At 42.6% G+C, this 27,578-nt stretch overlaps 1 protein-coding gene and 1 long non-coding RNA gene across 2 annotated transcripts in view; both read right to left on the bottom strand.

Moving 5' to 3' along the window:
* LOC137633580 (uncharacterized) overlaps nucleotides 1-27,578 on the bottom strand; it is a 398,353-nt gene that overhangs the window by 128,663 nt on the left and 242,112 nt on the right. The gene's annotated exons all lie outside the window — the stretch shown is intronic.
* On the bottom strand, nucleotides 11,473-13,812 carry LOC137633983 (uncharacterized). The gene is made up of 3 exons (XR_011042398.1): nucleotides 13,624-13,812; nucleotides 12,488-12,598; nucleotides 11,473-11,741 (listed from the first exon to the last, which is right to left on the bottom strand). It is a non-coding gene; the product is annotated as an uncharacterized lncRNA (long non-coding RNA).

Below are 27,578 nucleotides of genomic sequence, written 5' to 3'. Positions count from 1 at the left end.
GACTGTCGGCGAGCCCATTCCTTTGTCTGGAATCATGCGAGCTGCCAAGGAGACCGAGGGGGACTCGGACCATCCCGGTATCTCTACCGCAGGATGGGATGGTTGTACTGAAAAGTACCTCCTTGTCTGGGCCAGAAAACCCTCATTGTGGTGTTGTTGATCCTCATAACCACAGAGTAGTCCGCCAGGCTATGTGGAGCTACTGAAGAGCCAAAAACACGGTTTCCGTCTCTAGTAGGACTAGAGAAGGTTTTTCCTGGTTCTGACCCCCCGGCCTGAGGACCCGTGGATCAGAACGTAGGAACCCCCCCCCTTTCTTTGACGCGTCCGAAAACAGCATCAAGTTAGGGGGAAGGACGAGAAGGACCACTCCCTCTTGTAGGACCTCGTCAGCTTCCCACCCCTATGGGTTCGTCTGCACCGGTTGTCCCCTAGGGGTCTCGGCGTCTGGGGAGTCGTGTCCCCGACTCCCCCCCGCCCCGAGTCGCCACTGGAGAGAACTCAACCTGGGGAGACTGTGGAAACCAGACGGGCCAGGGAGGAGAGACGTAACAACCTTGGGTTGGAGGGTCTTCTCGTGTGAGGAGAAGGTCTCGCGACCTTCCTCTGCCTTGGTACCCTGACGTCTGAAGGGAAGGCTACGGGAGATAGGAGCCTAAGACCAGGCTCGGTATACCAGACTCTGAGAGGGCTGCGGGGAGGACTCCTCGAGGACCACCATGATCTTTAGAACTTGGTAAAGTCCGAGGAGCGTGTCCTGATGACGAAGAAGGGAAGCCTTCGAGTCTGGCAGGATTGGCCAGCCACCCAGGAAACGGAGTGGCCGGATGTCGATGCTGGGAGCCCGTGAAGAGATCCGAGAAGAAGTATCGGAGAACTGTTGAGGTGCCGTGGAGAGGCCGAAGCACAGCCCTTGAACTGGTATACCCGCCTTCCAGGCGGACTCCAAAGTACTTCCTTGAAGATGGGTGAACCAGGACCGGGAGTACGAGTCCTACCGGACCAGAGTACCCATGAAGACTTGTAGTCTCACCGCAAAGCTGACCACGTCTGCTGTCGCTATGCTGAACGAAGACTGTTTGACAACCCTGTACAGAGTCAAAAAGGGAAGGAGACGATTACAGAGGCCTCGAAACCCGTTGGCCGCCTCTCCGACATGGACTGGACTTCCACCCGGAGGGCCCGTCCCCTCACCGATTCCTACCCCGGGAGGAGGGAGGGGCTCGAAACCAACCGGGACTGTTGAAGGAGACAAGCTCGGATAGCTGGCCCTCGGCTTAGTCTCTGGCGCTCTCCATTCCCTGAGACCAGGGCAAGCCGCACTGGCGTAAGGGAGTCCTTGGGTGAGTAGAACTCGGTCGAGGACTGAATCCTTCCCTTACCGAAGAGGAATCTCTGAATCTGGGATCCCCTTGAGGTTTCTCTTGAGGGCCAGAACCTGCCAAGTTCCGACCCCTAGAGCTCCTCCTCCTGATGGACTGGCAACAAGGTCTCCCATCCCCGGAGGCTCTTCCTGGGAAGACTCGTAGACATGCCCCAAGGGTCCAACTGGATCCTGTCGGATCCTAGCGGAAGACAGGGCCTTAGGATCCCTCCTAGGAAGGAAACAGGACCCCAGCGATGAAGGATGTAAGGCTTCGCCCCCTCTGCACGATAGGACCCTCAGGAAGAGGCGGGGATTCTCCCTATGGAGTGAAGGGGAAGAGGACCGGGTCTTCCGACTCTCCTGGGGATGGGCAAAGCTAATCCACAGGGGAGGGGAGATGGAGTCTGAGGAGGGCTCATTGCCTGCGTAAGGACTCGCGAAGGGACAGGATAGTCCTTGGGGAAGATATTATGCCAGGGATTCCTCTCACCCCCTTCAGGGGGAGAGGAAGCTGCTACTGATTAGTGACTCCAGTCAGAAGGCACAGGCTCATCGCCTGCTTGAGTGCTCTGACGATGACATCCCACCAGGGATGCCGACCAATCCTCGCGCTGACAGGGAGTCCCTCTGGAGGGAAGAGGATCGTTCAATCCTCTGGGGGAGATGACACATGAGGGTTCGCCCGTAGAGAATCTGCAGTGAAGGGAGTAGCGACCTTTGAGCTGTCCGGAAACCCCCCCCCCCTTCCGGAGAGGGCGCTGCTCTGCGCTGCGGGGGAGGGAAACGCGGAGGTGGCCTGACCGCCATAAGCCCTGATGTAAACAGGGTGCGGTCGTGTCGAACGGTGCGCCGATCACGCTGACGATCGCGCGAAAAGCACAGATATGGGTAGCGCGTGAATAAAGCATGCGTAGCAGAATAACCGCGCCCGCATGCCCGCGTACCTGCATGCCCGCGTACCCGCATGAGCGTGGGCGTATCGGTGACCGCGTGAACGATCCCCGCGTCTCCGTGCGTATGAAGATCGCTGGCGCTTGCGCGTGAAAGATCGTGGGCAAGGGAAACCATCCCACTCGCGAACGATCTTGGCGAAAAAAGATCGCCGGTGCTAGCGCCGTCGGCGATTGCATGTGGGAAATCATCCCACGCGCGGAAGAATAACGCTGATGATCTTCGGTGCTTACGCGAGTACGAAGATCGTTGGCGCTAGCGCGAGAGAAAAACCGTAAGAGACAGTGAGCGGGGACCCATAGTGCCCGCGTGCGAATGATCTCCAACTATGTAAGACGATCGTCGGCGATTCGCGCGAGCCCGGACAATCTTCGACGCTCACGTGTAAGCGAAGATTGTCGACGCTCATGCGTAAGCGAAGATTGTCGGCGCTCGCGCGCGAGGGAAGATAGTCGGCGATCACGAGAGGGAACCTCGGTGCCCGCGCGCGAACGATCTACGACGATCGCGAGCGGGAAACTGCGTGCAGACGATCCGTGCGATGATTGCGTGAGCCTCAATGGTCGCGCGCGGAAAACCATCCCACGAACGGAACGATCTTCGGCGCTCACGCGTTCTGTGAAGATCGTCGGCGCTCGCGCGCCTAGCGCTGAATCCGAAGATCGGCGGAGAACAGCCGTCGACAATCACGTGCGGAGAACCGCGTGCAGACGGCCTCGTTGCCGTGCGCGGGAAACCATCCTGCGCACAGAACGATCATCGGAGCTCAAGCGTACTAAGAAGATAGTCGGCACTTCCGCTTAGCGCCGGATCCGAAGATCGCTGGCTAACGGCCGTCGAAGATCTTGTGTGGAGAACCGCGCGTGGAAGGTCTCGTTGTCGCGCACGGGAAACCATCCCGCGCACAGACAGATCCTCGGCGCTTACGCACACTAAGAAGATCGTCAGCGCTTGAGCGCCTAGCGCTGGATCCGAAGATCGCCGGCTAACGATCGTTGCCGGATTGACGATCGCGAGCGGAAGGGCCTTGAAGGTCGCGCGCGGGAAACCACCCCGCGCGCGGGCGATCATTAACGGGGTCCTTTGACTGGCCAGACAGTACTACGTTGGATCCTTCTCTTTGGTTACGGTTCTTTCTCTTTGCCTACACATACGCCGAATAGTCTGGCCTATTCTTAACAGATTCTCCTCTGTCCTCACACACCTGACAACACTGAGGTTACTAAACAATTCTTCTTCGCTCAAGGGGTTAACTACTGCACTGTATTTGTTCTGTAGCTACTTTCCTCTTAGTAAGAGACTCTTTAGCTATGGTAAGCAGCTCTTCTAGGAGAAGGACACTCCAAAATCAAACCATTGTTCTCTAGTCTTGGGTAGTGCCATAGCCTCTGTACCATGGTCTTCCACTGTCTTGGGTTAAAGTTCTCTTGCTTGAGAGTACAATCAGGCACACTATTCTATTTAATTTCTCTTCCTCTTGTTTTGTTAAAGTTTTCATAGTTTATATAGGAAATATTTATTTTAATGTTACTCTTCTTAAAATATTTTATTTTTCCTTCTTTCCTTTCCTTACTGGGCTATTTTCCCTGTTGGGGCCCCTGGGCTTATAGCATTTTGCTTTTCCAGCTAGGGTTGTAGCTTAGCAAATAATAATAATAATAATAATAATAATAGCGCGAACAGAAGATCGTCGGCTAACGACCCTTGACGATCGCGAGATCGCGCGCGGGCAATTATCAACGCTTACGCGTTAGCGGGAACAGAAGGTCGTCGGCTAACGATTGTCGACGATCGCGCGGGAAACCATCCCACGCGCGGGCGATCATCAACGCTTACGGGTTAGCACGAGCAGAAGATTGTCGGCTAAACCGTTGACGATCGCGAGATCGCGCGCGAGAAACCATCCCGCGTGCGGGCGATCATCAACGCTTACGCGTTACCAGGAACAGAAGATCGTTGGCTAACGATCGTCGACGATCGCGCGCGGGAAACCATCCCACGCGCGGGCGATCATCAACGCTTACGCGTTAGCGCGAGCAGAAGATCGTCGGGAATGGTTGAAGGATCGCTAACTCGTAGATCAGGAACTGGGATGTGTCCCTAAAAGGGAGGGCATCCCCTGAAGAGGACCAGGAGGTCTACTTCAGTGCTGACGATCAACTGAGGGACTACTAAATACTCCGAGGAGTGGTCTCTGTGAGATACCTTTCCCGCAAACGGGAGAGGTGTCCTTCGTAGAAGAGACTAGAGACACCGTAGGCTGAAACGCTGGTGAGCGTCAGTGCGCTATCTCAGGAACCCCAACGATGTGCGCAAAATGTGCAGGGAACGTTGGTAGCAGCCTAACTGAATACTGGAACAGGGTGTCTCTGAAGGCAGACTCAGGAACAGCAGGAACAGCAGTCGAGCGCAAGCGCGTAAGGGAACGTTGGCGCGCAGGTGAAGCCTGGCACTTAATGGACTTACTCAAAGTGTGAGAAAGTCTCTCCTGCCCCGAAGGGAGGAGCCCGTTAGATAACGGGGGCGTGGGCGCCCAAGGCGCGTCTGCAGTCAGGAACGGATACAGCAGGCAACAGGTACACTGAGGATTAGTTGCAAGACCCCGAAGGGTCAACGCAACGAGAAACCGAAGTTTCTCCGTCACTAATCACCGAAGTGTAGAAGTGACTAAAGTTACGAGAGCCCGAGGGACCTGCGTAACTAAAGCTCCGAGACCCCGAAGGGTCAGGGAAAAAAGGGAAACCGAAGTTTCCCTGTCACTAAACACCGAAATGCTAGTTACTAAACAGCAAGCTGTTGTCAACAGGAACAATCCTCCGAAGAGGAGTCTCTATGAGTGGCCTCTCTCGCGAACGAGAGAGGTGAGCACTTCGTAGAAGAGACTGGTGATGGAGCCCCGAAAGGCCCTAAGATCAGCAGACGTAAACAGGAACAATCCTCCGAAGAGGAGTCTCTGTGAGTGTCCTCTCACGCGAACGGGAGGGGACACTTCTTAGAAGAGACAAAAGGAGCAATCCTCCAAGGAGGAGCCCTTATTGCGGCCTCCCTTGCGAACGAGAGAGGGCCAGACTCAGGAACAGCAGGAACAGCAGTCGAGCGCAAGCGCGTAAGGGAACGTTGGCGCGCAGGTGAAGCCTGGCACTTAATGGACTTACTCAAAGTGTGAGAAAGTCTCTCCTGCCCCGAAGGGAGGAGCCCGTTAGATAACGGGGGCGTGGGCGCCCAAGGCGCGTCTGCAGTCAGGAACGGATACAGCAGGCAACAGGTACACTGAGGATTAGTTGCAAGACCCCGAAGGGTCAACGCAACGAGAAACCGAAGTTTCTCCGTCACTAATCACCGAAGTGTAGAAGTGACTAAAGTTACGAGAGCCCGAGGGACCTGCGTAACTAAAGCTCCGAGACCCCGAAGGGTCAGGGAAAAAAGGGAAACCGAAGTTTCCCTGTCACTAAACACCGAAATGCTAGTTACTAAACAGCAAGCTGTTGTCAACAGGAACAATCCTCCGAAGAGGAGTCTCTATGAGTGGCCTCTCTCGCGAACGAGAGAGGTGAGCACTTCGTAGAAGAGACTGGTGATGGAGCCCCGAAAGGCCCTAAGATCAGCAGACGTAAACAGGAACAATCCTCCGAAGAGGAGTCTCTGTGAGTGTCCTCTCACGCGAACGGGAGGGGACACTTCTTAGAAGAGACAAAAGGAGCAATCCTCCAAGGAGGAGCCCTTATTGCGGCCTCCCTTGCGAACGAGAGAGGGCCAGGCTGATCCTGCAGCTGCTCAGCCCCAAGAGTATAGTTGCTAGTACCATGGTCTAGCCTTGCAACCGTTCAGCCCCTTGAGCAAGTTACAGGGGCGGCCGCTCAGCCCCCAAAGCATAACCGCCTAAAGACCAAGGAAAGTAAAAAGGGAAGTTAACTAACTACCCTGGAGGTGAACCTCCTTATCGTTCTAGGATGCAATGAAGAGCTGGCAGTGGTCACGGGGGAACTTCTAAGAGAAGGAATGCCCCTGACGAACGCCTTGTGAGACGGCGGCGAAGCCGACTCCCCAGGAAAAACAGGACAGCTCTGCTTCGAAGGCACACAACAGGCGCGAAGAAACAGCATCGCAAACTGGAAAATAAAACAGAATAATTATTTAACAGAAATTCCCCCGGGTGAAACTCCGAAGAGAAACCCCGAGGGAAAAAACATAAGAACGAAAGGAGGTATGCGGCCCCCCTCCCCCACCTGGCATGCCCAGGTGAGGGGGGGGGGGACAAAGGTTAACAAAACAGAATTATAACATTATAATTATGCAACTGACTTTGAATGTACCAAGGATCACCGACCCCCGAAGGGACGTGAGCCCTGAGCAGAAAAGTTAAAACACAATTATATTCATAAAAATAACTGACACAAATAAAACGAAATAGAGACTCGGTCCTGAGAGGCTATCGTAGGCGTAGTACGGAGTAAGAGGTGAACGACCTCAAGAGAAGGGCCGGTCTCCACGAAGGCAACCATGGTGGCCAAGGAGTGAAAAGGCCGTGATCAAGAAAAGATCGTAGTGGCCTGCAAAGCCGGCGATACTCTCGTAGAACATACACAACACACACCGCACAACACCGAAAGCAAAGGAAACTTACTATCTTCTATACACCAAAATATACATAAACATCTATAATGTTTAAATATATCAAGTACAGTATAAGAAAAGGTAAGTTAAAAGACAAAACAATAATGGCCGTTAAGTGAGGATGGGAGCGGAGACTTCTGATCACTATCCGAGCCAAAAGTAAAGTGGAGTATTCTCCAGTGTGTGTGAGGGGGAGGGGTAGCTAGCTACCCCTCCCTACCCCCCCCCCCCTAACTAGAGGTGGGGTAGGAAACCCTCGTTAAAACTTTATGGCTCGTCATCGGCTGCGCCGAAGTAATCACCCCATGTAAATAGCGTGGTTTGTATTTCAGTTACAGAACAATTAATAATTTCCAGCTGTTTACATAATGGTTAACCGCTGTAAGATTCATTACTCTACGATTAAAATTTTGACCAGGAAGCTGTTTACAAACAAAAAAACACACACAAATTACAAACACACAAACAGGGGCGGAAACATAACGTCCCTCCAACTTCGTTGGCGGAGGTAATAAACCTTTGTCCTCTCATAGAAGACTTATCTTAAAGACGGAGGAAATTCCTGTACGCAAAATGGCTACTTTAATTCTAGGAATGTCCAAGCACTTAGACCTGTATAATGAGTCGAAGAAGTAACTCCTGTCAACCTCCTACGAACCTGGGGAAAATATATCCCAAGTGATAGGTTTCTGCCAACACCTAACAGACGGTCATGGAAGAAAGTATATCCTTAAAGGATATGGTCTCTGAAAAAGTTTCTCATTTAAAAAAAATGGGCTTGCATACGCCTGTCCATCCTCTCCCTTGTACTGTATGGAATGATCTTCCTCATCGGTGGAACTTCAAACGTTCAAACTTGCAACGAATGTTTTTATGTTGAACAGGATGACATAAGTCCCTTTTTATTGTTTATTTATGAAATATGACAAAGGAAACACTGTTTGTCGGGGAGAGAGGGTGCGCACGCTTCTTCGCCTTGCCAGAAGTAGAAGTCAAGGATTTCCTGGCTGGCGGCGATGAAACCACAGGAGAAGACTGAGGATTTTTTCCTACAGTACGTAAAGACTTGCTGATGGTCATCGTCATATCCTGCGCTCTTTCTGCAGGTGGAACAGCAGAAGAGAAGGGCATAACAGTAGGAGTCCTGGACGTCCTAACGTCTACTAACATTTTTCTGCAGCTTCTATGCACAAGGATTACCATTGAAGCCACAATTTCCTCAGGTCCAAGTCCCTGCAGACATCGTCGTCATTTATCATGAAGGGGGGCGAACGACAAGGAGGCAGGGGAAGGTGATACTCCTACCTCTCTTGAAGCCTGCCCCAGGGTCAAATGGGGTCTCCTCCTTCTTTGGTGTTCCTCCAGAGGACTCTGCTCTAAAGGAAGCCAAAGAAAGCAGCACTAAGAGAACCAGAAGGCGAGAAGGAGGAGCTAAAGAGCATCCTCAGCGGCAGTTTTGGCATGACCACCTCTAAAGTCGAAGAGTCTCTCTAAGACTACTTCATCCTCCTTCTACCACACTCAGACCATTACAAAGGAGGTCATCACCTACACTCTTTACTGGGCATGACTGAGAGAGCACTCATGAGCCTTGCACAAAGGACAAATGAGATTGGGGTCCACAGAAGTCCGACTCGTAAACCTGCTGCAAGTGCAGCCAGGCTTAACTAAGGCAGATTTGCATGTCTGCAACTGGGTTTTCCACCAGAAGAAGACAGCAAATACACTTTTAAAAAACAAAAGAAAAGCATAAAATGATTAAAAACAGCCAATGTTAAGGACACAGAGTATATCACTACTACACAGTAGCTGAATTCAAAGTAGCTGCTCATTGGACTGCCAATTAGGTGGGACTTCCTGGCCACCCAGCAGTAACTGCCACTATCTCTATAGATTTTAACAGCCGAGTTTCTGTTTCGCTGAATCCCACTCCTATTAATAAATGATGGTTTGTATTTGAGTAAGAATAGTCTTCATTATAACAAAGACTTACTACAAAATACTCACAAATCAAAGAATAAAAAATAGGTTCTTGAAATAAACGACACTCCTGGAAAATACAGAACTGTCCACACGTAGTTGACGTAAATGCTCACACCTGGAAAAAGGAGAGGAATTTACTGTAACTCATGCTACAGTATATAGTACTAGGATCTTTATAATTATAATACAAAACCAGTGCTCTTAAAAACTATACAGTATTGCTGGTTATTGTATCAAAATCCTGTATCAATTATGAAATATGAAACAGCGCTGCTTTATAATTGACTGGTTTTGTAAAACAGAAAATCAAAATGCTCTAAAAAACTATATACAGTAGTACTACAGGTTATGGTATCAAAAGCCTGTAGAAATGATGAAATAAAACATAGTATTGCTGTGTACACCACCCACCTTCATAATATCTTTGATTTCATTTTCACATCTCTGGAATCAAGTGTAAGCAGATTTTTAGTTCACTCTTGAAGTGATTCTATATTACGATAACTGGTTCCTATAGCCTCCAGTTTAGCTTCAGCAGCGAAAGCCTTCCACTCGCTTACTGAGAAAGATCTTGACTTCATTCAGCTCATAGACGTGCATTTCCTTAGACGTACACGTCCCACTAGAACACTGTTCGTATTGTTGACTGCAAAATACATTAAACTGTTATTATTATTAGCTAAGCTACAATCCTAGTTGGAAAAGCAAGACGCTATATGCCCAAGGGCTCCAACAGGGAAAAAGAGCCCAGTGAGGTAGGGAAATAAGGAAATAAATAAACGATATGAAAAATAATGAACAGTTAAAATAATATATATTAAAACAGTAACATCAAAATAAATCTTTCATATATAAACTATATAAAGACTTGTGTCAGCCTGTTCAACATAAAAATATTTGCTGCAGGTCTGAACTTTTGAAGTTCTACCGATTTAACTACCCAATTAGGAAGATCATTCCACAAATTGGTCGCAGCTCGAATAAAACTTATAGAGTACAGTGAAGTATTGAGCCTCATGATGGAAAAGGTGTGACTATTAGAATTAACTGCATGGCTAATATTACGAACATGCATAACGAACTAATTGAACGACGAACCATAATTATAATTATTTATTGCTATTATCAAGACAAAAATAAGTGACTACAGTGATACCTCGGTAGTCGAACGACTCTATACTCGAACAATTCGGAGTTCGACCAAAATTTTCGAGAAATTTTTGCTGCGGTGCTCGACCAAAAATTCGGTACTCGACCAGCCGAACACGTGACGACCGCATGGGCTTTGTGATGATCGCGCCATCTCGGCCACTCTCGCTTGTTCGGGAAGCATCAGTTCTCTTGAGAGCGTCACTCAGACAACGCGCGATCAGCATTCGTTGTGATTTAGTGATTTTCAGTGCTTTTAATTGCTTTTTTAGCTTTCATAATGAGTCCCAAGAAAGTAATGAGTGTTAAGGGGAAGGAGAAGAGGAAAACAGTGCGAACAACGATCGAGTTGAAGAAGGAAATTATAGCGAAATATGAGAATGGTGTACGAGTGTCCGATTTAGCGGTAGAATACGGAATGGCGAAGTCGACCATTTCTACGTTTTTAAAGCATAAAGAAATGATTAAGAAGGCGAATGTTGCAACGGGAGTTACGGCGGTAACTAAGCAAAGGCCACAAGTGATTGAGGAGATGGAAAAGTTGCTTTTAATATTTATTAAAGAAAAACAGTTGGCCGGGGAAAGTGTTAGTGAAGCGTTCATTTGTGAAAAAGCGTTGCATATCTATGAAGAATTAGTGAAGAAAAGTCCGAGTACCAGTGAAAGTGATTCATTTACATTTAAAGCGAGCAGGGGTTGGTTTGAAAAGTTTCGTAATAGAACAGGTATTCGTAATAGAACAGGTATTCATCATTTTCGAAGAATACTGCAGAGGAGGAAGAAACAATTAACAATAGACCAGTTTTTCACAAAAGAAAAGAAAGCTGCTACATCAAAGCCTGTTTCTCCTCCAAAGAAGAGACAAAGAAGAGAAGAAACCCCTGAAATAGATCTGCCCACCCTTTCATTGGAGAGAGAAACAACTCCTGAAGGAGAACTACCCCGCCACATCATGGAAGGGGACTCTCCTTCCAAGCAGTAACCTCCCCCTTCCATCCTCTCCACATCCATCCCTGTATGCCATCGAACCGCTGCTCAAAGGTATGTTCACTACAGTACAGAAAATGGTTTAAAATTGTTTTATTTTAGTACAGTAAATGGTTTAAAATTGTTTTATAGGATTTTCTGACCAATTTCATACACATTTAGATAATTATTGTTGTTTAGGTACACGTTTTATTAATATTTTGGGCCTGTTCGAGTGCTTGGGAACGGAATAGAATATATACCATTATTTCTTATGGGGAAAAAAAATTCGGTACTCGAACAAATCGGAGGTCGAACACGGATCTCGAACGGATTATGGTCGAGTACCGAGGTATCACTGTACAGTAGTCAGGTAGTATCAAAGGCCTTGCAAGCAATTGGAATTCAATAAATATAGTCTGCATTATGTTCCATACCTTAAGACTTGCATCTTTCTATGGTTTTCATTGCTTCACACATCTCCAGAGGTTTCTCGACCGATCTAGGATAGTTCTCCAACTCTGAGAACCTAATATGTGCAGGGAGACTCCTTATTAGATACGTCATCCATACTGATAATGTAATCCTCTCGTCATCCAGGTTCATCCATGGATGACCATGTCAAAACGCATCTGAACCCTAGCCTGATTGAGAGGTTCTTCGCTTCGTGAGGTACTCGGCTTTCGGAGCACCTGTCCGAGGGATTTTCTTTCTGAAATTACCATAATGACAATACATGAGCCGCACAGCATTAGAGACTATCATTAAATACATATATGGTATATAGGACTATTCCCTAAGCCACATAAGTTTAGGCCATTCTCAGTTAAGGTACTCTAGATTTCAATAGAAAATAAAGCCAGGTATCTAAGTTTAGAATATGCAAACTATTTCTGTATGGATCATCAATGATATGCTAGTCTTAGATCAAGCGTTATCCCAAATATTGAATAGTAAAGCACAGATGGTCGACTAAGAGCAGTTGAGTACAGTATTACCGAGTGCCCGTCTATGTTGAAAAGCACGTATTTCTAACAGGTCGATTTACAGGTGCACTTCTTCTTCCAAGAAACACACCCCTCAGGCAATTTGATTCCTAAGGTGTGCACCCTACCCCTCCTTCAATACCTCCGAGAACACACACATCTCTGGAGGCAGGAAGTCGAGTGTAACTCCTTCAAAACGCACACTATTATATATATATATATATATATAAATATTATTTCAATATCCTAAATCCATCTGTGGGCATGAATTAGAACTAATAATTTGCTACAGAAATTCCTATAAATTTGATAGATACAGGAGTCAGGAGTTACGAAAAGCACGTAGCCGTAACTGTAATAATATGAGAGCCTTTGTATAATAACGGACAGGGCCTCTTGCATGCATAGAACACTACCTAACCTAAACTTCCCCACTTAACCTAACCTACAAGCCATGTCCTTACCTACTTACCTATGAGAGGGCTAACACCACCCGGCGATCCCACTTAGACCGACGTATTTTTAGTGATAGGGTTGAACAGAAGGGAGTTATGGGGACATGTCCGTCATCATACATACACCCCTAAAAGGAGTCAAAATATTACAAGCTCACATAAATATTTAACAAAGAACAAAAGTACGCTTATAATAAGCCTTGCAATTAAAGCAATGGCCTTTAGAAAAGGATAGAGGAACCTACATAGTGGAGTATTTCAAGATGCAAAGCCCCTGGCTTGTCCCTTATAACTCCTAATATGGAACTCTTGCCACAATTTAGGTCCTACTTCGTAAAATAGGTTACAATAAATGGCATAATTACTCGGTAGGCCTAAGTTAGAGGAACATATCCAAGATGAGGTTCATTTGCTAATTACTCAGGGGAAGCTTAGATATCCACATGGGAGCCTTTGTATATTAACGGCCAGTTCCTCCCGCATGCATTGAAAATGGAGACCAAATGACATAAACTTCGGCCCCCTAACCTACAAGCCATGTCCTTACGTACTTATCTAACGGTGGGGGAGGGGCTAACGGCCCCCTGCAACCCCCACCCCCCTTACACTGCCATCATACATACACACAGGCGACTGGAAATCAATGATGGGTGCACTTGTAGACTAGTGGACATAGGCTCAAATAAGAGAAAATTAGATTCCTATTTTATCAAATACAAGATATAGGGCCCAATCTAATATACCATCCACTTAATTTAGCCTATTATGGCAAGATATTATGGCAAGATATTACGGCCACCAGACTATTTACATCATTGGGTGGGTGAGCCCACTGTTCTACAAATTACCTTAATGGCCTTACTTTTGCCCTGAAATTGGTTTGGAACAAGATAATGTCACCCATAATTCATATATTTGTTTTATAATAAGACCTTATCTTATACATATTCGTAGATTACAATTAAAATAAACCACACAATATATGAATTTCATAATATAAGGCTATAATAAAAAAAAAAGTTTTTAACCAAAACTTGTCCGAACTTTTCAACTCGTTCAAAAATCCCTTAAATAATCTTTTAATAGGACAAATCCTGAGATATTTATGAAGTTAAAGATTCTAACTTAAAATTAAAGTTATATTCTCACTCACCATCCTCACATATAGTTCGAAATAACGGGAAATGTTTTATTTTTTTAAGGAGAGAATAGACGTATTCAGTCCCAAACCTTCGTAAACAAACTTTTGTAAATAAACAAATGGCTCCCAAATGTATAATCAGAGTTTCGAACTATTTCATTGTGTAATATATTGAGGATATTAAAGCACAAATAATACAAATATTACAAATTTTGATACAAATCAAGTCAAATAAACACTAAAAATGAAAAAAAATGTATTAATTTTCTTCGCACTTCGAAAAAAAAGGGAATCAAACTTTTTAAACAAATGGCTCCCCGACAACTTAATCAAAGAAGTGGCGAACATAACTTTAGTACCACTAATGAAAATTTTATTAAAATTGAGCCAAAATGTAGAAAATAATTATCAGTTTTTTCGTAACTTGAGAATTTAAATTCCGATACAAATGTTTCTCATTAACGTTGAAAAATCAATTACTGTTGGTTAATGTATAGAACTTGTACCATTAATGAAAATATTATTAAAATTGAGGCAAAAGTGTCACAAAACTTAGAAAAAATTATCAAAATACTTTTTCGTAATTTAGGAATTTAAATTCCGATACAAATGTATTTATTTAACGTTGAAAAATCAATTATTATTGTAGTGAATAGAGCGGCTTTGTCTCTCTCCAATATGGCATCTCCATACTGGCTGACTGGACAGCTATGTAAGTGTCTGGGAATTAATACAAATAAACTCGTCTTTGTATGGAATCCTTATTATTTTAACCATCTATGCTAATTATCCGTCTTTTATTGAAACTCTTGTCAAAATTACCTGATTATGCAGAAATTATTTGCGCAAATGAGTAAGCCAGTTCAGTCAGCAAGTGTATCATTTGCGCAAATAATTTGCGCATAATCGGGTGATTTTGACAATTGTTTCAATAAAAGACGGATAATTAACATAAATAAATAAGATTAAAATAATAATGATTACAGATAAAAAGATGAGTTTGATTCGATTAATTCCTAGACTTATGTTTCTTATTGAGAATTCCTGTAAGTACTATGTATACGAGAAACAGATATTTCAGGTCCTGTAGGAGTCACAAACAATGTTTCCACATGTGATAGGACCAGGAAAACAGCTCAAAACTGTCAGTTATTAATGCAGCGTGGTTAAAATACTAAACCTAAAGAGCATTCTAGTTTTAAAACATTAAAATCTCAAATATTAGGTAATTTCCCCATAGTATTTCTTCAAAACAAGCTATTACAAGTGCTACCTATAGTTCATCATCTTCACAAAGTACATTATATAACATATTCTTTCTCATAAGATATATTTTTCAACCAAAAACATTGGAATTTAACTCACAACAGCAAACCAGAAAAATTTTGACTTTCACAACTTTTTCCCCAGATTCACTAGAATATCCTTATTTTGGGACAATTTTCCCCAGATTCACTAGAATATCCTTATTTTGGGACAATTTTCCCCAGATTCACTAGAATATCCTTATTTTGGGACAATTTTCCCCAGATTCACTAGAAATTTCCCTATTTTGGGACAATTCCTCTAAAAGCAGGACCGTCAGGTGAGACCTTTACAACGGCGCCTCTAAAAATCTAGCGATTTAGTTTATCTTTCTATTATATTATTTTGCTTTTACTCAAAATCATGTCTAAATATTTACTTCTTTTCTATATTTCTTTCAATAAATGAAAATTATCATATTATTTGCTTTAGGTCTTCCCTATAAGGTTTGAAAATAAAAGGCTTAAGTCTTCTTATTTTCACAAAAATTAGTTTATTTAGACTTCCCTTTTGTGTCTATTCATAATATATTTCTAAGCTCTCTCTCTCTCTCTCTCTCTCTCTCTCTCTCTCTCTCTCTCTCTCTCTCTCTCTCTCTCTCTCTCACACACACACACACACACACTCGAGTAACATTGAACTAAGGTCAGATCCTTTATCAGATTTAGTCAATTTGAAATACATTACAGAAAATAATAAACAAAATCCATAAAATTAAATAAATACAGTAATTTGTATTATAAAGTACAACAAGGGAAGAAAATATTGACACCAAAGAAAAGCAACATACGAACGAACCGTCACAAGATTTCTCCTCTCGGATATGTTCGATTTGTATTGACAGCGACTTCGTTTTTATTATCTCTAATGACTGTTATAATAAGAAAGACTATCAATCATAGCTTTATATAAAGGAATTTAGGCTTTAAGTGTAGGCCTATAAGTGTTTATAATAAGCCTGAAAAGCTCAAATTAATAACTACTTATGCGACGTCGAAGTTAGAATTAAAGACATTCGAACACAAGAATTATTTATTTCGCAAATATTGCAAATCAAGAATTTCATTCGTAAAACTAGACCTACGCCATTGTTTTATGTAAATTTTCTTTAATATTTGAACAAAATGTACACAAATTTTTAAGATTTCTCTTTATCTGAGAAGATAATTATCTTCTGACAGTTAGTAAACTGTAGTTGGTCGCAGCCAAGGTCAGATAAGACATGTAGGTGTAGCAACCTCATCCCTCATTCTGTGTCTAAGATTATTATACATTTGGCAACAAGTTTCGATGAGGACGAGCTGTGGTTGGCTAAAATGAAATGGAGGTCTGTGATTGGTTGATTCGAAATGAGTGGAGGGTATAAATAGGAGGAGCCAACCAGTTGGCACTCAGTAGAGGGGGAGGGGAGGGTGGGGGTAACAAGGGGAAGGGAAAAGGGGGGGGTGGGATTGGGGCTTTGGGGGCTGGGGGTGGGGCTAGGGTGGGGAAGGGCTGGGGATTAGGGTAGGGTGGGAATAGGTTGGGGGTTAGGGTGGGAATGGGTTGGGGGGGGGGGTAGGTGGGAATGGGTTTGGGGTTAGGGTAGGGTGGGAATGGGTGGGGGTAGGGTAGGTGGGAATGGGTTTGGGGTTAGGGTAGGGTGGGAATGGGTGGAGGGTAGGGTGGATATGGGTGGGGGGTAGGGTAGGTGGGAATGGGTGGGGGGGAGGATTAGGGTAGGGTGGGAAGGGTTGGGCTGGGGGAGGGATGAGGGTTGGGGTTTAGGGTAGGGTGGGAATGGGTTGGGGGTTAGGGTAGGGTGGGAAGGGTTGGACTGGGGGAGGGATGAGGGCGAGGGTTGGGGTTTAGGGTAGGGTGGGAATGGGTGGAGGGTAGGGTGGATATGGGGGTGCTACTATAGCGTGAGGTCTACCGCCATATGTCGCCTACCCAGGCATAGGGTGAGGTCTACCACGCGACAAGCTTGGACCTTCCGCAACCTAAATGCCATGGGGTACCAGCATTCTACAGTGAATCACCAGCAATATTATGGGGATCCAGCGACAGGAGCACACACACAGGCAATTGAGCGATCGTGGTTGGACGCTAAAATGATGATTCTGAAGAGATTAATGCGAGGTGTTGGTCGTCAGCGGTTCCAGTCTCATCTTTATTTTTGCTGGAAGGTGATGAGAAAAAATTCCAATGATCTATTTGTCTTTCTTAGAAGATGTACGAAGTGTGTACCGCTAGGATAAATGTACGGAAATATATGATAACATGTTTATTTTTACCTTTATTCCTTTTTTAATGTAATTAGAAATCCAATTATCTATTTAAGTCATTTTTAAGATATGTTTAAATGAAGTGTTTATTGCTTAAACAAATGTATGAAATGTGTTTTATCTATGAGGGACGAATAATTTAGCAGTAGACCGATAACATGTTTATTTTTACCTTTATTCTTTTTTTTAATGTAATTAGAAATCCAATTATCTATTAAAGTCATTTCTAAGATATGTTTAAATTAAGTGTTTATTGTTTTGTATCACTAGAATAAATATGGAAATATATGATAACATGTTTATTTTTACCTTTATTATTTTTTTTTTCATTGTAATTAAAATTCCAATTATCATTTTAAGACATTTCTAAAATATGTTTAATTGCTTAAACAAATGTATGAAATGTGTCTTATCTATGAGGGACGAATAATTCAGCGGTAGACCTCACGCTACAGTGCTAACGGGAGGTAGACCTCACGCTACAGTGCTAACGGGAGGTAGACCTCACGCTACAGTGCTAACGGGAGGTAGACCTCACGCTACAGTGCTAACGGGAGGTAGACCTCACGCTATATTAGCACCGATATGGGTGGGGGGGTAGGGTAGGTGGGAATGGGTGGGGGGGGGTTAGGGTAGGGTGGGAAGGGTTGGGGTTTAGGGTAGGGTGGAAATGGGTTGGGGGGTAGGGTAGGGTTGGACTGGGGGAGGGTTGGGGTTAGGCTAGGGTGGGAAGGGGTTGGGCTGGGGTAGGGTTGGGGTTAGGCCAGGGGAATGGGGGAGGGTTGGGGGTAGGCTAGGGTGGGAAGGGGTTGGGCTGGGGTAGGGTGGCACAGGTCTTGGGGCTTGGGTGGGGTTAAAGTGGGTGGAGGTAATGTAGGATTGGGTAATGTGTGGTTATGGGCAGGGTGGGTATGTGATGGGTCTCTGAGGTTAGAGATATGATCAATGGCCCAGGGAAGACCAGGCAATGGCTGCTGATGAGTCAGCAGGTAAACCAACAGGTTCCACCACACACCATATCCTTACCTCACATGGATGATGGTGAGGTTGCAGACACCACAAGAAACAACTAAGCAAAGAAATTAATTATTAATGTCACGTAAGACCTAAAAGTTTATCATTTAGTTTATAATAAAACATAATAAACTCCATTTGGGAATTCAATCTATGATTTGACAAGTCTCGTTCTTTCGTTATAGATGATCTCAGCCTTAAAATAAGGAGTGAGGGGGACACGTTGTTGCAACCATTTCTCAAGTATTTGCGTTCGTATGTGTTCAAGCTTGACTTCATTTGGACAAGTATTTATAATGCTAGTTGTTCCCGGTACACATATGCTTAAATTCAACAAAAATACATTCATTCTAATCATTAAGAATTACCAGACTCACTTTACTTTATAATTGTTTCATATAAATTTAACAAATGAAGACGAAGTCAAATCACTTCGAGCATTCGTTCGAGTTAAGATTTGACACAAGTGTAGCAACAATAGTGTTCTATTTGCGTTCGTATGTCCTCGATTTTGACTTGAATTGAACATAAGTGATTCTACACATATTATTTGCGGTATAACTATCATTGAATTCATCAAAAGAACTCCATGATTTTATCTAATCATTACAAGCCTTAATTTCTGTTATATTTGTAATAAATAGATATTATATATGGAGATGAAGTCAAATCCCTTTGAACGTTCGAACCCATCAGCCTTGAATTACAGAGGAGAGAAATCTTCATCTTAATTTCATCATCATTAGTTTTACAATTTTAAAGGAAAATGTCATTAGGAACAACAACATAAGAAACAACATCCCAAGATAAAAAACACTGAAACAACAAGAACTAAGATATCAAGAAAAACAACAGTGAAGGTTTTAATAACAACACCAGGAAAAACAACATAAGAAGGAACAACAGAGAAAACAACAGTCATGGAAACAACGACAACATTAAGAGCAATTATTCCAAGAACTTCAACAGTAGCAACAGCACTAGCAACAACACCAAGAACTACAACATTAGCAACAACATAAAGAACAACATCAGTAGCAACAACACTAGCAACAGCACCAAGAACTACAACAGTAGCAACAACATGAAGAACAACAACAGTAGCAACAACACTAGCAACAACACCAAGAACTACAACAGTAGCATCAACATAAAGAACAACAACAGTAGCAACAACATCAAGAAAATAAATACCAAAAACAACACCATGAACAACAACACAGAATAACGACATCAAGAACAACAAATACTAATAAAACAACAGTAGCAACACTATAACAACAACACCAAGAACACAAAAACAACAACAGTAGCAACAACACCATGAACAACGACAAGGGACAACAACACCAAGAACACAAACACAAAAACAACAACAGTAGCAACAACACCAAGAACAACGACACAGGACAACAACATCAAGAACAACAGTAGCAACAACATCCTAAATACAAACAATCAGCAAATACATCAAGAACAACAACACAGAACAACAACTGTACTATCAACATCATGAATAACAAACACCAAAACAACAACGGTAGCAACAACAATTCAGGTTCAAGTTCTGGAGAGAGAGAGAGAGAGAGAGAGAGAGAGAGTTCTCGTCTCCGAATTCAATCGTTCGATTTCACTTAGCGTCGGCTTCGTTTTTAAAATTTAGTTTTAATTCTGTAAATCATAACTTTAAGTAACTTGTGCTTTATTTTTGTTTATATCTAATTTATTTGATTTGAATAATGGCTATTTTACTATTAAAATCATAAAACGTACACAATGATAACTATTTATGCGAAGTCGAAGTTAGAATTAAAGACATTCGAACACCAAATACGTCTTTCTCGCGATCAGGATAAAGTGAATGGGTTTGATACGTAAAATTAGGCCTACGTCGTTGTTTTCGATGTAATTTCCTGTATTTGAGTAATGTTGGCATAATTACACGAGAAGATAATTATTTTAATTGCTGTTAGTCAAGTGGGATAGGTTAGGTTATATATATATATATATATATATATATTGTGAAGAATTTTCTTCACTCTTCTTCTTTTAATCGTATTTTTAGCTCTCTTCTACTAATACTATAGCTACCCCTTAAACATTCTCTCCTACATCTAGTTTTCTTTAACGAAACATAGGGAGGACTAACTTAAACTTGTTGACAGTGGCGCACGCCATGCTCGTGACGTCACAGCGTAGATACGCACGATAGAGGGCCTTAGTGTAACCACGGCGTATGTTGGTTCTTTCCTTAAACTACATGGGTCGAGATTAAAATTCCTAAACTACATTTTTATATAAATTCCAATACTGCTGAATTAATGCATCTTATATTTCTCAATACCAATTAAGGTTTGTTAATTTTAAGATGTATGCCTATCGCACCAGTCCATTGCTAATTAATCATTTTAAATATTAATTTTTAGCAAGCCAGAATAGGTAGGATTATTGTATATATAACCTCCCTCAGAGCAGCAAGATTTACCTGAGTATTTAGTACAAAATCCTGCCTCCTCTGCACTCCTTTCAACAATATATTGCCCTGTCCTTAAGTCCCGATATGGCAACCCCAATGGATTACCGCGCGCATCATGACCGTCACTTGTTTGGCAAGGTGAAGCCAGGTGATCTCTTCGACCGTAGTGTCGAGCACATTCTACGAAAAGCTGCCCTGGCCTGCTGACCTGCCTGGTCATTGAACCCGGCCACTTCTGGCTCACCCCTCGCTCCCCCTCTTCCAAAACGAGTCCTGTTGCTGCCGGTCGGAGAGATTGAGAAGAGGAACCTGGTGTACCTAGTTGCAGCCAAAGTGAGATTCTTTGGGGTGAGCCAGGCAAGAGTGCAGCGTGCCAATTAGTGCAACAACCAGGTCAACAGCTATCACGGGCATAGGACTAAACTTCAAAGGAGTGCAGGTACTACAACAATGGCCATTTAGTTTTCCCCCATTTTTTATTAGCTTAGACTAATTTTAACTTGATAGGGTACCTGGCTAATTACACTATTCGGACTGTGTGCGGTGGGATTGTGTGTATATATTTTTTCTATACAATTTTTTGCCTTTTGAGACTAACATAGTCTCTGGGTCACGTGGGCCACGAGCCAGACCCTATTTTGATTGTTGCAGACCACGTGTCTAACTCATCATTTTCATTATTTGAATTGCATCTCTTTTTATACCATTTTTTGCCTTTGTTAAGATGTCCGTTTCTTTCATGTAAATTTGTGAAATAAATCAATATTAGGTTAATTAAACCTCTTTAGTATTTTTGCTCCCTCATTTATTTTAATGTGTGAAATGAATAGTTGATCACGGGACAAAGTACCCAATATTTAAAGAGAAAACCTAAGTAAGTCTATAGGTGGTAACAGCGAGGAACTTTGCATTAATATATTTGCTTCGAAGGTAAAGATCCTTATCTTTAAACTTTTAAACTACTTTACATCACTGCTCCCATTTTGGATTTTGTCTACCTTACATTAACGTAAAATAACTGTCCAGCATTTCATTGGGGTAGCTGGGACGGAGCCGGAACAGAGCCTGAGAATGAAATGACTATAGACCTGACAAAGCTAGAGTAGGCCATAAATTATTTCAAATCGTGTGGAGTGCTTAGGCCTCTGGACAGTAAAATTTCCCCCTTTTGTATGTAGAGTGTTGGTTTGTGAATTGTGACAGTAAAGTATTAGCAGGGTGTTTGTGCCCCGAGAGTAAGTGCTCCTATCCTCCCCTGTTGAACTTTGTGTAACTGTTGTAAGGAGACTTTCCCGGACTAAGTTCCCACTCAGAACGCAACCGTTAAAAAATTCTCCACACGAGTGGTCCTTCGAACCGGATCTTTTACCTTTGACTTATGAAGCATTAACGTAATTAATCAGCTTGATTAAGCCTATAGTAACTCGCTATATCACTTACCCACACGCACACAGCCAGTTTGTCGAATGTGTAATGCCCAGACTTTAATTGGGAAGAGAAATTTGTAATCAACATGATCTTTTTGTATCGACCACGTGTTTAAGGAAAGAGCTACGTAACCAGGTTAATTTGTTGCTTGAATGTTCTCTACAGAAAGACTAGAATTTGTCGTAGGAACTTCACTTTGTCTCGGATCCGTTCACCCACGTGTGGCGGAATCCACTTATACCAGAAAGTTCTAAGCTACTTGAACTAAGGTTTTTTTTGTTGTTCAGACGCCCGTGTTTACTGCTCAGCTAAAGCGCCGGTGTACTCGTCCTGTCAACTAATTTTGCTAGCTAAGCATCTAATTTGTAACATTTTGTACCTTGGTCTACCTTCCTTTGTGTCGTTTACCTTCCCTAACAAACCTTAACTTTTCTAACTAACGTTTCCCGTATACCTAGCACATGTCCTTGTCCTACAGAGCGAATTGGCGCAACATAATTTTAAGTGTTCTTACAAGTAACGTAGAAACTTAATTTCACCAAGTCCGTTTCATTCCACGTGTTTGTTCCAAGATGGCGGATCTTGTTTACAGCCCAAACTAAGGGTGCGTAATTGTTTGCTAACGTAAGTAAATTACTGCGTGTAGTTAATTTAATTTCCTTTAGCGAGGAAATATTGTTTTTGTCCTTTAGCGACGATATTTTTGTTTTACCTCCGCGTGAGGGAGATTTTATATTTGTTTAGCCTCCACGAGAGTGCTCTTTAAAGTTGCTGCCTTGTGCGCCAATCTACATTTTGAATAGTTCAGTGGTTGCCTTAGTGCGCCCGTAATTGTGAAATCGTCACAACAGTGTCAGCCTCGACCTGTTATTTTAACTTTTAACTTGAATCTTTGCATTCATAAGCCCATGTGCTTTCTAATGTTTTACTTTAAAGTAACTTGATTCAATCATTTATCGCCAAGTGCGTATGTCATTTCTTTCAGTAAAGTTTGTCACGTGACCTGGGCATCGTCTGCTTTGTTGGACCCGGTCACTTTGAAATTTAAAGTAATTTCATGATTTATATGTTTTTTGTCCATTTAACTTTTTCCTCCCATCATGAGTAAATTTAAATGTTTAATTATCAACCTTGCAAATTTGTAACGTTTCATTTTTACATTCCTTTAAAATTCAGTTACCCCTTGTTTGCTTTTACGAATCCGTTCATCAAAACGTGGTCATTCCAAGATGGCGGACTTCACTAGTAACGTAAACATCCCTCCAACGCCTAAGGCGGAAACGCTTAGCCCCGAGGAGATTAACGCTAGGCTTAAGGAACAGGAGTTGACGTTCACCTTTGTGTGTGAGGACGCAGACCTAGCACTTCATGCTCTTGCTTCTGTGGATTTTCCCAGCATGGGTTCAGAAGCCGTAAATCATTTTAAAAACCTTATTGGTAAAGTAAGAGATGAAATTTTTAATTACAAGAATTTTTGGAGACGTCATTACGACCATCCTATTGTTAAATTAAATTATCCCGTGCTTGCTGCCTGTTCGAGTAAAGTTGAGATTGCTTTTAATAGCCTCATGGCTCATCCTAATTTGATAATTAAAGATAATCAATCTTGTTCTTTTTCGAGTGCAACACCTTCAGTGACACGTTCCCTAATTGAAACTTCTAATATATCAGCAGTAAAGCATAATGTAATTAATTTTGCATCAACTCCCCAACCTGTTCAATCGTCGCATTCCAATACTATGTTGCCAACACGGCACACAATTAGTAATTTTGTGTCAATCCCACGTGCTCCGTCCTCATCTCCGAACCTTAAGCCACCAGTGTCTAATCGTCCTCAACCCCCTTTGTCTTTGCCGCCGGTGACAGTTCGTCCTGGAGGAGAAAAACTCATTCACAGTCTTAACATGGACCCCCCAAGTGGTAGCGCAGATACCACACAACTTAACCGTGTGCGTGATGGCCAGCAGAGGCCTGTACCGGTAAATTCAATAACTAAAACCGTACCATCCCAGGGACCAGTGCTCGCTTTGCCTGACTGTCCTATTCTTAAGCCCGTAACTTCCGTTCCAATCCGTGTTGACGCTAGAACATCCCCGTTAGGATTTGAAACCCGCCCTCAGAAAGAGCCGCGTGATCACAATGTTAAGACCGTAGCCGTCAGAAAGGAACCTTGTGCACTGACGGCGGATTTAGTGAAGGTCACACAGGTAGACCTAGCACCGGAGCTTAGAGCCTGTTTACAAATCAATTTGCTTAAGGATAACGGTACCATGAACACCATTCATTATTTTTATTCAGTCCTATATGACGTCACATTAAACCTTTATTATTTTTGCCAAGTCGTACAGCAGCATTTTTTCAGTCAATCACTTGCTTTAACCTCAAAGCGTAAATTTAATTTTTGCATTGACAGCTTGTCATGTTGCCATAATCCCCCTGACATCCTTCAGCTCGTGCTGAATATAACTTTTCCTTTAATTGCTCCCCTTGCAAACGTTTTTCTTAAAGACGACATCCAAGACCCAAGCTGTCATAAATACGATGTCCCCATAGACCTAGTTCATCTCGATTTATCATTCAGGCTAGTGTCAAGCAAATTTTCACCTTTAAACGCCGAGAAGGAAGTAACTTTTCTCCTTTTGTCAGGCGATGAATACAAAGTTTTCATTACGCCAGTAATTTTCTTTGTAAAATCATTTCATGTAAAACGTTGGGTGTCAGACCGGGATTGGGATTCACCCCCATAATTTTTAATTTGTCATTTGGCCTGACTTGTTGCTGAACTCGACCGTTATTGGCTTTCGTTTTGTTTGCTCTATCCGTACCCCTAGGGTGGGAAGAATTGAGTATCTTTAATCGTTTAATTACCATTGCATCGTACGCTTAAAGTTAACACTGATCATTTACTTATCTTAACGCTTCCGTGAAGCATTGCCTGCGTGGTTCAATTATCCCCAAATTCACGTGAAAGCATAACTTTTGACTCAATTGATTTTGATTAACGCCAACAGTGTTTTATTAACTTTAAACGGACGTTGATGTGAAGAACAACTTCACTCTTCATTCAGCCAGTATCCTTATCTCACTCATACTAACAAGTAGTTGAATCACATTTGCCGGAACTAACCCCTCTCCCTTTTTCTCCCCTTTATCCCCAGGGTGTGAAGAATTTTCTTCACTCTTCTTCTTTTAATCGTATTTTTAGCTCTCTTCTACTAATACTATAGCTACCCCTTAAACATTCTCTCCTACATCTAGTTTTCTTTAACGAAACATAGGGAGGACTAACTTAAACTTGTTGACAGTGGCGCACGCCATGCTCGTGACGTCACAGCGTAGATACGCACGATAGAGGGCCTTAGTGTAACCACGGCGTATGTTGGTTCTTTCCTTAAACTACATGGGTCGAGATTAAAATTCCTAAACTACATTTTTATATAAATTCCAATACTGCTGAATTAATGCATCTTATATTTCTCAATACCAATTAAGGTTTGTTAATTTTAAGATGTATGCCTATCGCACCAGTCCATTGCTAATTAATCATTTTAAATATTAATTTTTAGCAAGCCAGAATAGGTAGGATTATTGTATATATAACCTCCCTCAGAGCAGCAAGATTTACCTGAGTATTTAGTACAAAATCCTGCCTCCTCTGCACTCCTTTCAACAATATATTGCCCTGTCCTTAAGTCCCGATATGGCAACCCCAATGGATTACCGCGCGCATCATGACCGTCACTTGTTTGGCAAGGTGAAGCCAGGTGATCTCTTCGACCGTAGTGTCGAGCACATTCTACGAAAAGCTGCCCTGGCCTGCTGACCTGCCTGGTCATTGAACCCGGCCACTTCTGGCTCACCCCTCGCTCCCCCTCTTCCAAAACGAGTCCTGTTGCTGCCGGTCGGAGAGATTGAGAAGAGGAACCTGGTGTACCTAGTTGCAGCCAAAGTGAGATTCTTTGGGGTGAGCCAGGCAAGAGTGCAGCGTGCCAATTAGTGCAACAACCAGGTCAACAGCTATCACGGGCATAGGACTAAACTTCAAAGGAGTGCAGGTACTACAACAATGGCCATTTAGTTTTCCCCCATTTTTTATTAGCTTAGACTAATTTTAACTTGATAGGGTACCTGGCTAATTACACTATTCGGACTGTGTGCGGTGGGATTGTGTGTATATATTTTTTCTATACAATTTTTTGCCTTTTGAGACTAACATAGTCTCTGGGTCACGTGGGCCACGAGCCAGACCCTATTTTGATTGTTGCAGACCACGTGTCTAACTCATCATTTTCATTATTTGAATTGCATCTCTTTTTATACCATTTTTTGCCTTTGTTAAGATGTCCGTTTCTTTCATGTAAATTTGTGAAATAAATCAATATTAGGTTAATTAAACCTCTTTAGTATTTTTGCTCCCTCATTTATTTTAATGTGTGAAATGAATAGTTGATCACGGGACAAAGTACCCAATATTTAAAGAGAAAACCTAAGTAAGTCTATAGGTGGTAACAGCGAGGAACTTTGCATTAATATATTTGCTTCGAAGGTAAAGATCCTTATCTTTAAACTTTTAAACTACTTTACATCACTGCTCCCATTTTGGATTTTGTCTACCTTACATTAACGTAAAATAACTGTCCAGCATTTCATTGGGGTAGCTGGGACGGAGCCGGAACAGAGCCTGAGAATGAAATGACTATAGACCTGACAAAGCTAGAGTAGGCCATAAATTATTTCAAATCGTGTGGAGTGCTTAGGCCTCTGGACAGTAAAATTTCCCCCTTTTGTATGTAGAGTGTTGGTTTGTGAATTGTGACAGTAAAGTATTAGCAGGGTGTTTGTGCCCCGAGAGTAAGTGCTCCTATCCTCCCCTGTTGAACTTTGTGTAACTGTTGTAAGGAGACTTTCCCGGACTAAGTTCCCACTCAGAACGCAACCGTTAAAAAATTCTCCACATATATATATATATATATATATATATATATATATATATATATATATATATATATATATATATATATGTATATATATATATATATATATATATATATATATATATATATATATATATATATATATATATATTGTTCCCTGGTCTAGGCATTAACAAAATATATTATATTGGAATGGATCCCGAAGTCTGGGAACTATAATATATACTATATACTAAAGCTCGTGACTGGGAACCAAACAGCAATATATAAAACATATATGAAATTGCCCTAAATCATAGAATTTCACTTAATTGATTTTAACTAAATGATTGATTCAATTAACAGAACAAAAGACTCTTTCGAAACATTTAAGAAAGAAAGAAAACTCAAATTCACAAAATATTTCGGTTTTGAAATCTACCATAGAAATAATCTAATATAGAAAAATGATGCTACTAATATTGTTCAAAATTAAAATTGTGAAATAATATTGGACAACACTCAAAGGTCACTGATCAATAGGTCTAACTAGGCTTCAATTTA

This window comes from Palaemon carinicauda, chromosome 43 (genome assembly GCF_036898095.1).
Source record: "Palaemon carinicauda isolate YSFRI2023 chromosome 43, ASM3689809v2, whole genome shotgun sequence".
In the NCBI taxonomy this organism is placed as follows: domain Eukaryota; kingdom Metazoa; phylum Arthropoda; class Malacostraca; order Decapoda; family Palaemonidae; genus Palaemon; species Palaemon carinicauda.
The sequence above is the reverse complement of the archived record's forward strand: the minus strand, read 5'-3'. Positions and strand labels throughout refer to the sequence as shown.